This window comes from Oncorhynchus nerka, linkage group LG2 (genome assembly GCF_034236695.1).
Source record: "Oncorhynchus nerka isolate Pitt River linkage group LG2, Oner_Uvic_2.0, whole genome shotgun sequence".
Taxonomy (NCBI): Eukaryota; Metazoa; Chordata; class Actinopteri; order Salmoniformes; family Salmonidae; genus Oncorhynchus; species Oncorhynchus nerka.
In genome coordinates this window covers 15,817,445-15,832,149 of record NC_088397.1, presented here as the reverse complement: position 1 = coordinate 15,832,149, position 14,705 = coordinate 15,817,445, and the positions used below count along the sequence as shown (strand labels likewise).

General features: G+C 45.5%; 1 protein-coding gene across 1 annotated transcript in view; it reads right to left on the bottom strand.

The window, feature by feature from the left end:
• Positions 1-12,020, bottom strand: part of LOC115121642 (filamin A-interacting protein 1-like) — a 93,106-nt gene extending 81,086 nt beyond the window's left edge. The window contains exon 1 of the mRNA XM_065023724.1: positions 11,699-12,020. The gene's annotated coding sequence lies outside the window, so the exon portion shown is untranslated. The remainder of the gene's footprint in view (positions 1-11,698) is intronic.
• Positions 12,021-14,705: the final 2,685 nt, after the last annotated feature.

Sequence of the window (14,705 nt, the reverse complement as noted above, 5' to 3'; positions counted from 1 at the left end):
GCTAAGGGTAGTATGTGAACGGTTGGCAGCTGCTTCTCTAACCCTGAACTTGGCAAAGTGCGAGTTTGGGAAGGCTACTGTTACCTATCTCGGTAAAGAGGTTGGTCATGGACAGGTGCGCCCTGTTGATGCCAAGGTCTTGGCTATAACTGCATTCCCTGCACCTACCACCAGACGAGAGCTACGCCGCTTTTTAGGGATGGTTGGCTACTACCGTAGCTTCTGTAAAAATTTCTCTGCGGTAGTTGCTCCATTGACCGACTTGCTTAGTCCGGCTAGATCATTTGTGTGGTCCCCTGATTGTAAGAGAACTTTTGAATCAGCGAAAGCACTCTTATGTAGTACACCTGTACTTGCTGCTCCAGATTTTGAACAACCGTTCAAACTTGAGGTAGATGCTAGTGCCAGAGGTGCTGGTGCTGTTCTACTGCAGCAGGACAAGAGTGGAGTGGATCATCCCGTTTGTTATTTTTCACGTAAATTTAATAAATGTCAAACAAACTATGCGACAATAGAACAAGAAGCTCTTGCTTTGTTGTTGGCTCTGCAATACTTTGAAGTATATATTGGTTCCAGTGCCCTACCCGTGATTGTATATACTGACCATAACCCCTTAGTTTTTCTCCACCGAATGTACAACCAGAACCAGCGCCTTATGCGTTGGGCGCTGATTGTACAAAATTATAATTTGGAGATCCGCCACAAAAAGGGTTCTGATAATGTGTTGGCAGATGCTTTGTCTCGTGTGTAATGATTGTTGTATGTTTTGGCAAGGTTGACTTTGTTATTGTTGTGAGTATTCATTGTAATACTGTGGTCGCAATCCCTAGGGTTGCTCTTTTAAGGGTGGGAGTGTTACGGATACAGTTATCCTGTGTGTGTGTGTATCCTGTGTGTGTGTTTCTTTTCTCTCCTTCTCCCCTCACAGGTGAAAATCATCACTCCCCAATCAGTCAACAATCAATCATCAATCAGAAGACACACCTCCTCCTACTTCCTATCCTATCACAGTTCCTTCCCCATGGTTTAAAAACCCCATCATTTGTTTGCTCTAGAGCAATCTCTAGCTCAATCTCTAGCTCAATCTCTAGCTCAATCTCTCTGTAAATGCCATGTCTGTAGGTCTCTGTGTTTCACTCTCGCTTTGTGTCTTAACCTCTCTTTTGTTTAAGCACCTCATAGCACTTTGTCATCACCTGTGAGTATTGTTTTTGGTTATGGTGTTTGTTTGTTGCTGGTGGGAAAAGGGGAAACCAAGACAAGACGCCCATGGGCATACACTACCCGTAGGTGAACTTTGTTAAATACACTAGTTAGAACTGGGCGGACCACCCACTGTATTTTTGGTTAGTTAGTTAGCTGTTGTTAAAGTAGGCTAGTCTAGCTTAGGGGTGTTTTTGAATACTTATTGTTTCTTTCCTTGGGTCCAGCTCAGCCCCTTTTTCTGCTCCCCCCATTACCGTGTGTTTATAAATAAACCTGGAGTTTGACGGTAGATTTCTGTTGTCGTGGTTATTTCGTGCACACTTTTACTTTGTCACAATAATAATTTGCATGAGTTATGTTACGGGTCTCATTACCATCCCCGCTAGACTGTCGGGCCAAAAGGGATTCGTAACATGTTGTCTCTCTTGTTGTGTGTTTTTTTTTTATCCCAGCCCCCATCCCCGCAGGAGGCCTTTAGCCTTTTGGTAGGCCGGCATTGTAAATAAGAATTTGTTCTTACTGACTTGCCTAGTTAAATAAAGGTATGTTTATGTGCCCAGACTTGAGGTGGGATGATCTCTCTGTAATCCACGCTTGTCCAACGGCCCGCTGTCTGCTATAATTAGGGTCACTCGATCCGCCCCACTACGGGGGTGGGGGGGTTAAATATATATACCTAATATATTTAAATATATTGGGAAAAAGTATTTATCATATATATAAATAAATAAAATATATGTACATTATTTGTAAATTGCATGTGTAAAATACACACTCACACCTCACAATGTTTTCTGCCCCGATGATAAGGTCAATGTCTCATTGACCTTGTACCTTAGCATTAGGTATCCAAAGTTTCCAAAGTTGCGTTTTGCACTGATTGAAGTGGATTTAACAAGTCAATGATAACAAAAATCACCTGGTCATGGAAAAAGCATGACAATGTTTACAATGTTTTGTATACTCTTTTTTTATTTTATTTTTTATTTTACCCCTTTTTCTCCCCAATTTCATGGTATCCAATTGTTTTAGTAGCTACTATCTTGTCTCATCGCTACAACTCCCGTACGGGCTCGGGAGAGACTAAGGTTGAAAGTCATGCGTCCTCCGATACACAACCCAACCAAGACGCCATCCAACCCGGAAGCCAGCCGCACCAATGTGTTGGAGGAAACACCGTGCACCTGGCAACCTTGGTTAGCACGCACTGCGCCCAGCCTGCCACAGGAGTCGCTGGTGCGCGATGAGACAAGGATTTCCCTACCGAACCCTCCCTAACCCAGACGACGCTAGGCCAATTGTGCGTCGCCCCACGGACTTCCCGGTCGCGGCCGGTTACGACAGAGCCTGGGCGTGAACCCAGGGTCTCTGGTGGCACAACTGGCGCTGCAGTACAGCGCCCTTAACCACTGCACCATGTTAGCTCACTGTTGCTCACGACAACAGACCCTCAAGGGTAGTTGTCTGTCTGTCAGACTGAAATCTCATGTATCTAAGAATTTGGACAGCTACAATATCAGTTCAATAAGCTTTGAACTCTTTACTAAGAATAACACATATTGTTATTTGCTAGCACAGCAGGCTGAGGTAGTAACCAATTAGGCCATTGACCAGCTGTCGAGGTCACAATTGATGTCCCTCTTCCCCCTTGATGGTGATTAGTTAAGCATTAAGCATCTCATCATTGATTGACTCGCTGGGAAAGAGGGAATTGATCGGCTATTTAAAACCACTCACTTGTATTGACCGTAATGTATTGACTAACACTGGCTGGAGTCTCCTGTTTGGAGATTTGAACCTTTACGCTAACAGATCTAAGATGGAAAACACCAGGGCCCGGTTTCCCAAAAGCATCGTAGGAGCATCGTTAAATCTCTGAGCTGTTTCCCAAAAATATTGTTATTAACATTGCACTTGAAAACACTCTAACGTCTAACGACCACCTCAGACCACTCGTAGAACAGCTAAGTCAACTCAAATCAAATGTATTTATAAAGCCCTTCTTACATCAGCTGATTTCTCAAAGTGCTGTACAGAAACCCAGCCTAAAACCCCAAACAGCAAGCAATGCAGGTGTAGAAGCACGGTGGCTAGGAAAAACTCCCTAGAAAGGCCAAAACCTAGGAAGAAACCTAGAGAGGAACCAGGCTATGAGGGGTGGCCAGTCCTCTTTTGGCTGTGCCGGGTGGAGATTATAACAGATCATTGCCAAGATGTTCCAATGTTCATAGATGACCAGCAGGGTTAAATAATAATAATCACAGTGGTTGTATAGTGTGCAACAGGTCAGCACCTCAGGGGTAAATGTCAGTTGGCTTTTCATAGCCGATCATTCAGAGTATCTCTACCGCTCCTGCTGTCTCTAGAGAGTTGAAAACAGCAGGTCTGGGACAGGTAGCACATCCGGTGAACAGTGCATCGTTAGATGCTTTTTTGCCCTCCCAAGTCACTTTATACACAGAAGGCCTCCGCTAAACATAGAATCCCATGTTTTATCTGTCTCTCTGTGATTGCTGATAACTTCACAACAAAGTTGACTACAAATACAAAGTTGCCTACAGTAGGCTATAGGCTTATGTAAATCATATTGCAATACATTTAACGTTCAATCAATTTAGTTCTATTTTGATACTTGTAGGCTACTGTCTGTAATTTGTCTCAATATATTTCATGATGTGTAACAACATGTGCGCAATGATGTGCCAAATCTTGATTTAGTGCATTATTAAAGAGTAAGCATTATAATAAGCTGCCTAATATTTGCAGCCATAGGTGATAATATCTTTCTAGGAGCTGATCTGTTGTCAGTACTGTGGAATAATTAGAATGTTAAGGTAAGATTTGAATAGAGAAAGCTGATCCGAGAGCCGCGTTGCCTTTCAATCCTATCAGTATCAATCCAGGCCTCAATGACGCACTTAGCGAACGTTCTCTGCGTGGTGTTTTGGGAAACCTATTTAACATCTTCGGCCGTTGTAGGAAAGATGCATCGTTAAAACGCTCGTAAGCCTAAATGCCAACACTTTTGGGAAACCAGGCCCAGGTTGATTATTCCTGGCAATGATTAGCTAGCGAAGCATGGCTGCAGATCTAAGTGATCTGTTGTGGTATTGATATAGCTGTGGACCCCAGGAAGAGTAGATGCTGCTTCTGCAAAGGCTAATGAGGATCCAAATAAACAAAACAGCTACCAACAGCGAGCCCCTAACTATCAAAACTACCTAGCAGGTCATTTGGGACACATTCAGGTAGACATGTCAAAAAAAGAGCTGACAAGATTCCTTACTCTACATGTAATAGAGCCATGTCTGTTCTACTAAATATATTTCTATCTGAGTGTTCCACACCACTGTGCCCTACTTCCTTTACTGGTATCCTGAGGGAAAGACGATGTGGAGAAAAGCTGCAGTCTAAGAGAGATTGGACCATAGCTTAAGCCTGTTATAATTTCTAACTGGACTATATGGCAGACAGACGGTGTACTGTACCCTCCTCACACCTCATGGGTAGCTCAGTACTGGGCCCCATGCCAGCCTGACACTGCACCATGCTGTATCCTGGAGGCCAGAGCTCATATCCAGTGCTGTGTGTGTAACATGCCTCAGTCAAGCAGCAGCCTTAAATAAGAAGGGAACGGTTGAGGGGAACATGTTCTAGGGGGGGAAAATAGCCTGATAATTGCTCCTGACATTTGATGAGTTCCAGAGTGGCACAAGGTGTGGCTGTGACAAGATACGCTCTCTGTCATTTTTAGTATGACCGTCCCTAGCGACGTGATGTCATAGACGGGACAACAACAAGGGCCACTGCAACCAGTGGGACCGTTTTTAACCAATTGGAACTCACCAATTGGAACTCAATTACCTTTTATTCTTTCACTAGCTCACATTTAGCAGGGAACCCAGTACTTGTGCCATCTTATCCAATCCTTCGACCTCATTTTTATTTATTTTACTAGGCAAGTCAGTTAAGAACAAATTCTTATTTTCAATGACGGGTTAACTGCCTGTTCAAGGGCAGAACAACAGATTTTGTACCTTGTCAGCTCGGGGATTTGAACTTGCAACCTTTCGGTTACTAGTCCAATGCTCTAACCACTAGGCTACCCTGCCGCCCCTCATGGTTTGGTTAATGCTCTGACAGGTGTGTGCCTTTCCAAACCATGTCAAATCAATTGAATTTACCACAGGTGGACTCCAATCAAGTTGTAGAAACATCTCAAGGATGATCAATGGAAACAGGATGCACCTGAGCTCAGTTTTGAATCTCATAACAAAGGGCCTGAATACATATTTAAATAACATATTTCTGTTTATACATTTTCAAAAATGTCTAAAAATCTATTTATGCTTTGTCATTATGGGGTATTGTATGTAGATTGATGAAGGGGAAAAAAACTTTTCATCAATTTTACAATAAGGCTGTAATGTAACAACATGTGGAAAAATTGAAGGGGTCTGAATAGTTTCCGAATGCCCTGTATATGTTCAATCCAGAAATGGTTCATCCAATCAGCCTAAAACCTAATCCCCTCTTTATTCACTAGCTCACCAGCAATATGTCTCACACCAGGCTTCGTCTGGACCTCAGGCTGAGCAGGTCCAGCCTCCTCTGACAAGTTTAGAAGCTGGGGATTCACCCTGTAACACCAAAGCTATAGGATTCCACATGTACGGCACTTTCAGACATTAAAATGAGGCCTTTTCATCTGCTGCTGAGTGTCTAATGCAGCAGGGACGCTCATCCATCACTCCAGGCCTAATGTACTGTGTATAGACGCAGCGAGTGGCCAATGCTCCCCGCCTGCTCTGTGGCTTTAGGAGTCTGAGCAGGATACAATCAGACCAACCATTTAATGTGTATATTTGTTTACTTAAGCCCTATCACTACCACTACACCTACATACACCTGTCTCATCCTGAAATCTGTACAATCTTAGAAAAAAGGGTTCCAAAAGGGTTCTTCGGCTGTCCCCTTAGACGAATCCTTTTTGGTTCCAGGTAAAACCCTATGCGGTTCCATGTAGAACCCTTTCCACAGAAGGTTCTAGATAGCACACTTTTTCTAAGAGTGTACCTATTTCTACCTGTCTGTGAGAGGAGTCTATCAGCTGTTTTTACAACGCACTACCCAAAGGCCATTGTGTGATTTGACTTGATTGTAGGGAAAAAGGAATGTTGAACTGTGTAAATACTGCAGTGCAGGCTTGTTTTGACAGAGCTCATGGTCACTCTGGTAGCTAGGCCAGAAGGTCTCAAGAGGGACTAGTAAACAACTCACTTCTCTGCCTCCCTACATATTCTCTAACTGGGGAGAGAAACGTCCCTACAGCTCTAAATTCTCCTTCAACCCACAGATTCAACTGCTGCAGTGCAGCTTGAAGCTATGCTGTGATTCTAAATGACAAATAGAGGATTCAAAATAAACATGCTGATATTTAACTTCAATGTGCAGCAAGGCACAACGTTGTGGCTGGCAGGCAGAAGGAGGAGGAGATGTGGGGGTGAACAACATTAGAATTTCTCTTCAGATATTTATATATAGAGCTCTTTTCCCAGAGACTACACCAGTGGCATTCTGTGAGGAAACAGGATACCTGGTCTAAAAAGGAAGCAACCTCGCTGCTCTTTGGGGAGCTACATGTGTTTAGCTCGGGTCCCACTGGCACTGGTCAACCCCCCTACAGCCCCCATCTCAACCCCCTCTCTATCCACTGTCTCTCTGACCATCCCCCATCTCAACCCCCTCTCTAGCCACTGTCTCTCTGACCATCCCCCATCTCAACCCCCTCTCTAGCCACTGTCTCTCTGACCAGCCCCCATCTCAACCCCTCTCTAGACACTGTCTCTCTGACCATCCCCCATCTCAACCCCCTCTCTAGCGCCTGTCTCTCTGACTAGCCCTGCCCCTCTAGCCCCCGTCTCTCTGACCAGCCCCCATCTCAAACCCTGGCCCCTCTCTATCCCCTGTCTCTCTGACCAGCCCCCATCTCAACCCTGGCCCCTCTCTAGCCACTGCCTCTCTGACCAGCCCCCCCCCCCATGGCCTCCCTCAGACCACATGATGGACAAACCACAAGACCTGGTCCAGCACTAACACACTGGGTTCAGTGAGTCCAGGGCTTGGTGCTATTGGATTTATTGAATTACAGTACCAGTCAAAAGTTTGGACACACCTACTCATTCAAGTAATTTTCTTTATTTTTTACTATTTTCTGCATTGTAGAATAGTGAAGACATCAAAATGATGAAATAACACACATGGAATCATGTAGAAAATAGTAAAAATTATGTAAAACCCTTGAATGAGTAGGTGTGTCCAATTTTGTGACTGGTACCGTAGGTGTGGTTGTGGTTGTGCTGAGCTGGAACAAAAGCCTGCATGCACAGTATCAATGTCCACAGCAGTAGGAGGGGCAGCTTGTGGGGTATGTCGCTTTTAATGCAGTCAACACCTGTGTCAACTGTCTGAAGAAACTCCCTGTGTGGTTTCAGTTCATCTGCGATTGGGGCCAAAGAAGTGTTACTGCAGAATCCAACCACTGTCATGAGGAGACAGATGAAGTGTTGATGAAGCCTGGCAAACATCCCGGCCAGCCCCCCTTAAACCCTTAGTGAACTATGCCACTTTGTTTACATACTCATCTCATATGTATATACTGTACTCGATACCATCTACTGTATCTTGCCTATGCTGCTCTGTACCATCACTCATTCATATATCTTTATGTACATATTCTTTATCCCCTTACACTGTGTATAAGACAGTAGTTTTGGAATTGTTAGTTAGATTACTTGTTGGTTATTACTGCATTGTCGGAACTAGAAGCACAAGCATTTCGCTACACTCGCATTAACATCTGCTAACCATGTGTATGTGACAAATAAAATTTGATTTGATGATTTGATTTTGATTTGAAGGGATTTGGCTGAGGGGAAGAAGGGAGGAGTCTACAGCCATGGTTTGTATTAGGGGCCACGGCCTCACTGCACATGTTAATGAGACAGAATGATGGTGGCAGTAATGTGAAGATCTCACTGCCTGCAGACATGGCTTCATATCTGGCCTCACAGCAGCATCAGCTGTACCTGTTCATGTATTCATTTGATACCTGCACGGACGCACACACACACACACACACACACACACACACACACACACACACACAGCTCTGAAGGTAAACAGATCACTAACCCAATTCCCCTCTAGCTCTAGACAGCAGGAGGTGTGACTAATACTTGCCAGTCTGATGTACTGATTACTGCCCCACTTCCCCCAAACTGTCAATCACACTGAAGGAACCAGACGGCAGAGCATGCCAGTGCCAAACCAAGGTAACAATCTCTACGGTAACCATGGGCTCAACACTGCATCAGTACCCCATCCAATCCATCACTCTGCACAAATGGCCCAATGGAATTTATAAGCCCAAATCCCTGGGCTCTGCTGATTCAGCTGTTCCTTGATCCCTCTCTCCTCACCCCACTGTCTCCCTTGTTCATCCCACACATACTGTACACTCCTACTGGGACTTCACATGTACCCTGGGCACACACCAGGGGAGGCTGGTGAGGGGAGGGCAGCTCATATTAATGACGGTTTGATACTGTTCCATTACTATGAGCCCGACCTTTGATTTAAAGTTTTACCAGCCACTGCCATACACACACTGTTAGACCCTAGCTGTCTCACCACATCCACACACCCTCAGACCCTCCCTAGGCCCTAGCTGTCTCACCACATCCACACACCCTCAGACCCTCCCTAGGCCCTAGCTGTCTCACCACATCCACACACCCTCAGACCCTCCCTAGGCCCTAGCTGTCTCACCACATCCACACACCCTCAGACCCTCCCTAGGCCCTAGCTGTCTCACCACATCCACACACCCTCAGACCCTCCCTAGGCCCTAGCTGTCTCACCACATCCACACACCCTCAAACCCTCCCTAGGCCCTACCTGTCTCACCACATCCCAGGCTTACAGTCAGATTACAACGCCTGAGGAGGCAGGCACCACGGACAGGCCCCGCCATGCCAGAAATACTTTAAGAAATGAGGAGATGGGAAACTCATTGGCCAATGAATAGAGGAAAGTACTATGCTGCCCCACCCAGCAGACAACCAATCATGTTCATGTTGTCATGCGAATGCTAAGCTAATCATCAAGCAATCCCTTCTAAAAGTCGAATCAAAATTGAATCAAATCAAATTGCATTCGTCACATGCTTCGTAAACAACAGGTGTGTGTTTACGGGCCCTTCCAAACAACGCAGAGAGAAAGAAAATAGAGAAATAATAAAAAAGTAAAAGATGTAATAATAAAAAGGTATGAAGGTATGAGTCGAGAAACCTGCCTATTGTCCTCAAAAGTATGAAATGTCACGATTTCAAAATTATATAATATTACAGAGAACAAGTTAATTATCTCACATCAGAAAAGATTTGTAATGTTGTGCTTATTGTTCACGAAATTCATGCTAATCTTGGATTTTGGAGCTTGCGCCCAATTGACTCCCATTGACTCCTTGAAGGAGGGCACTCCTTGTGGGATTGTACCCAGAATGCACCGCACGGCCCATTGACAACATACAGGCAACATACATAATGGTCGTTAATATGAATCCAATGACGTTTCTCATCTCTTAATTTCTTAAAGTATTTTCAGGTCAGGCCTGGTTGTATGTGTTAGCCTGTCGCTTGGACTCACAAACCACTCTATTGGGTCTCAGGCCTTTTAAAAGTTCATATGGAGCATTGCTGGGTGTCCTTCTGTCAGGTCAAATATTTGCTTACAGCACAGATTAGTGTTGGGTTTAGGTTTAGTGTTGTGCTTATCAGGGGCATGTCTAGAGAAGAGCATGGAGCTTCGGCAGGTTATAGATGAAGGAAGACAGACACAGACCATTCCTGTTTTATGCATGGATTGATGACCTCTAATGTTCAGACTCAACGCTGGAGGGATTGACATAAATGTCTGAACTATAGAAAGTATGTCCACGAGGAGAAAGGTAGGCGTTGACGCCGAATGATTTGGTGATCGTTAATGCTCACACTTAAGGCAAGAGGGATCAACCTAAAAGGTCTGTACTGTCACCGAAGATGATGTGGTCCTTTTCATGTTACACAAACATCCAATGTGCTTTACCACTGTAGGGTTGCCATGCCAAACCCTGGAGCCTCCTGGGAATTGATAACATAAATGTAAACCATGTTGAAGGAGGTTCTAATGGTCTTTAGGTTAGGAACCCTGAACGACCGACTCCTCTTGGGTCACATATTGACCATACTGTACCCACTAAATGAGCTACTCGAAACGTGGGAATGATCTGCTCTAGCTTGAGAAATGACGACCAAACACAGAGGGGCTTGTTTTGGGCGCCATGTTTGCGCCAGTCTGATGCACAGCCAGAAGAATCTGGTCGCTGCTAAAATGTATTGATGACGGCCAGGCATCCGCCTCCCTCTCCCTGCTCTGGGGCGACACGTTCAAAACGGAGCCGCTAGGTGAAGGCCTGATAACCCCATCTGGCTCGGCCCCTCCATATCCCCCACAGCCCCCTGGGGATCTGAGACGCACAGGGCCCTGAGCCTGGACCCGCTGCCCTTTGGAAATACCCTGCTGCTGTCACTGTACCACTTCAATGTAGAACATCCATAGGCCAGCTTTGTTGATCTTTGTCTTTGATGTAAGGTAAGGAAATTGACTAGAACGTAATCAGAACTTAACATAACTATTGCCCAGTGGACTAGGTGGTAACTACTTCCTGCACTTCTCAGGTGACAATCGATAAATATGTTCATATTAGCTGCAGTCAATCACATGGGATTATGTTTGACTGGAAACTGACTCTTAGAAAAAAGGGTTCCAAAAGGGTTTTCCAGCTGTCCCCATTGGATGACCATTTTTGGTTCCAAATAGAACCCTTTTGGGTTCCATGTAGAACCATCTGTGGAAAAGGTTCTAGATGGAACCCGAAAGCATTACACCTGGAACCAAAAGGGTTCTTCAAAGGGATATGCTATGGGGACAGCCAAAGAACCCGTTCGGTTCTGGAAAGCACCTTTTTTTCAGTACAATATTCTATCCAGATACACAAACATAACATCAATACTCATGCAGATATGCACCCAAAACATCAGTAATGATGCAAAGATGTCAAATCAACAGGAGTCAATAGGATTGATAGTGGATCTGTAAACCAACTCCCTCAGCTGACCTCACTGAGAATACAACAGTGAGCAGAGTGGTCTATGTGGTCACGACATGTTCCCTTCATGCAGTCTACCTGCCCTGTCTGATTAGCCACAACACCGTCACAGCAACACCCTCCCAACACCAGCCTGTCTCCATACACTGCAGAATGCACATGATAAACTGAATGAAATAGTGTAGACAAAGAGGGTTGTCATGGGTACAGAGAGAGAAGTCCATGTAGTTTGACCTCCCTCTCTGGGTTTAGCTGCAGCGTGTAGCTGACAACCAGTCTTACCTCAGAGAGCGGTGAGTCAAAGCTGTAGTCCAGACCGCTGCTTGCTGCTACTGCTGCAGTGTCACTGTGTTGCTCTGTAGCCCCCTGCCAGCAGAGAGGAAATGTTATCCAGTGTGTAGTGTTTCCACGTCTTCCTTCCCTGATCGAGCCCTTTTTCTCCTCTCCTGTGTCCTCAGCTTGCCTCTGTCTGTACAATCCAGTTCGAGCGATGGGGGAGGAGGAGGGGGGTGAATCACTCTCCCGCCGATATGACGGAGAGAGGGAGCGTGCCTGGGAGAGAGAGAGACAGAAAGAGGGGGAATGAGATGCTGCTGTGATAGAGGACTGGATAGAAGGACAGTGTGGTGCATTGGAGAGAAATGACTGGGGAGGGAGAGAAGGAGAGAGAGAGGGAGGGAGGGAGGGAAGGAGAGAGAGAGGGAGGGAGGGAAGGAGAGAGTGAGCGAGGGAGGGGGTAAAGGGACAGATAGGACCTGGCATGCAGATATCTGCCTCGCTGCTAAATTTAACCTACCCCTAATGACACACACACACACACACACACACACACACACACACACACTTGGCCAGATGGTCCTGTCAGGGAACTGATCCCTAAGGAGTCTGGGACTGACCCGTGGAGATAGAGAGGGAGGAAGGAGAGGGGAAGGAGAGAGAGAAGAGAGAGGGGGGGGGGGGGGGGGGGTAACTTGTTTCAAGTGCCCAGGGGTAGGTTAGTCAGTTTGGGATTGGTTGATTGTTGTTTTATGAAGAGAGTGAAAAGCTTGACAAGGGAACATGAAGTATAGACAGTTCCCAAGTTGAAAGAGACTGGCCAGTAAGACCCTAATAGCATCTACCATACACATCATATAGTTCTATATGTCATTCTATGGAATCTACCTTCATCAGGACAGCTTTGGGAAGTTTTACTGAGGACACTGGTACCCACATCACCCACAGCTTAAACAATAGGTGACACAAGGTGACAGAGTAAAATGCATTGTAGGTTTTATTTGACTCAGGTGGTCTATTCTGGATGACAATAGAGTCCGGGTGACCATGTCACCTGCTCTGGTACCTTAGGACAAGGCATTTGATTTGCATGTGGGGAATCAAAATGGTGGTCTGATCGGAGCATAGCAGTATTCAAAACAATGTCAAGATTCTATGATCATTTGCCAGTCAACTCTGAAAATAATTGAAAACTGTATTTTTCAAAGAATCACTGAATTTCACAGCATGTTTTTCCCCCTTTAAATCCCAGCATTCTATTCCAGAAGTATACTGTTCTACGCTTGGACCTTCACTGAGGCATGCTCTCCTGTGGGACTGTTTTCTGTCCGACCACGGCAACCACGGGACTACATCTCAGACTCCTTTCAATGTGTCCTTGGCTCCGTGCGGGTCTGTGTTTTCCATCAGTGAGCAGTGCTGCGGTGGGTGTGTGGGTGGGAAGGCTTTTCCTCTGGCCTTCTCCTGAGTAGCAGTGGTGTCAATGTTTCAGTGTCTGGAAGTGTGTCTGGACTGACACAAACTACGTGTGTGGTGAGGTAAAGGCACATTTGAGGCTTCCATTATGTCAGTCCCCAGCTGTCATCGGAACCTCTCCTTGGCACATACACATACATCTTGCCAGAAACAGACTAAAAGGTGGGCCTCACAGTGCCTGCTAGGGGAGGTAGAACATATCCCCTTATAGATTTAGATCTTAATGGGCTCCCATCAACTCTGACCTTATCTACAATGTGCTGGGGGTTGTCATGGAGACGCGGCATGGCCTGTACTATCAGAGCCACCTGTTGTCCTACTCAGGAGAACAATAACGCAGGACAGCATGACAATACACACTCAGTCCCCACTGTAAAATAAACTGTTGGAATACAGGAAAATAGATTATATAGCCAGGCTAACTTTTTCCAGAGAGTTGAGAGGAGGCTCTTTATAGTGTGTGCAGTTCAAAAACACATTGAGTTGCCAACTACACACATCATTCATCAACTCACTATGAACTCTGAGGGACGTTCCTGTCTAGCCTGACTCCCAACTCTGTTTGTGCTGTCTTGTGCAACTTTGGCGTGACGTTGACATAGCGGTTGTCAAGACAGCACAAACAGATGAGGGACACAGGCTAGTTCCTGTGCCCTCAGATATAACTAGTTCATCGTTGGCCTTGCGGCCAGTCACTGTGGCATGATGGATGTGATCTGCCTCTTGGGGAGGCTGTGCTGAATGCCTGCGCTGATGTTTTTCATTGACAGCTATGTCAGCCATTTTGAGAGTGACGTACTATCATTATATTCCAGCTTGGTTTATTTACGATACTTATCCTAGCAATTTAAAATCCTCTCTAATTGACAACGTGAAGTAAGGAAGTTCATATAGTCATCAGTTACTTTCAGTCATCAGTAAGAAATAGTAAACTGGAGAAAAATGGCTATTAAATATCTCAACTTCTATAAAAGGGAGCCGGATAGAATATTGACATTGAAGCATCTCAGACCTGGGACGATAAACTGGAAATTATCGACACCAACCAAACTGACCACTTATTGTGGACATTTTGCTGGTATCATTCATTATGATAAATAACCCATAGGGCCGTACTTGTGTAGTTTGAAATTAAATAAGTTTGCTAATATGAGTGATTGTTGAGGCTTAACTTAACCCTGCCCACAAATCACAAGCATCACAAAATGAACCTCACTGACAGCTCCCAGCGTGGTCCAGCTGAATGTGCAGGGCTAGAAGTTTCCACCTGTCCATCATCTTTCATCGTCACCCGGCCCGCCGGGAGCCTTGCAGGAGGGGGAAGGCTATTCCCATCACACCTTGCAGGAGGGGGAAGGCTATTCCCATCACACCTTGCAGGAGGGGGAAGGCTATTCCCATCACACCTTGCAGGAGGAGGCTATTCCCATCGCATCCCTGATCTGAGCCGTGATCCATCCCACTGAGTATATGTATATATAACACCTCTACCTGGAGAGGAAGGGAGAGAGAGAAAGAGGGAGAGAGGGAGAGAGGG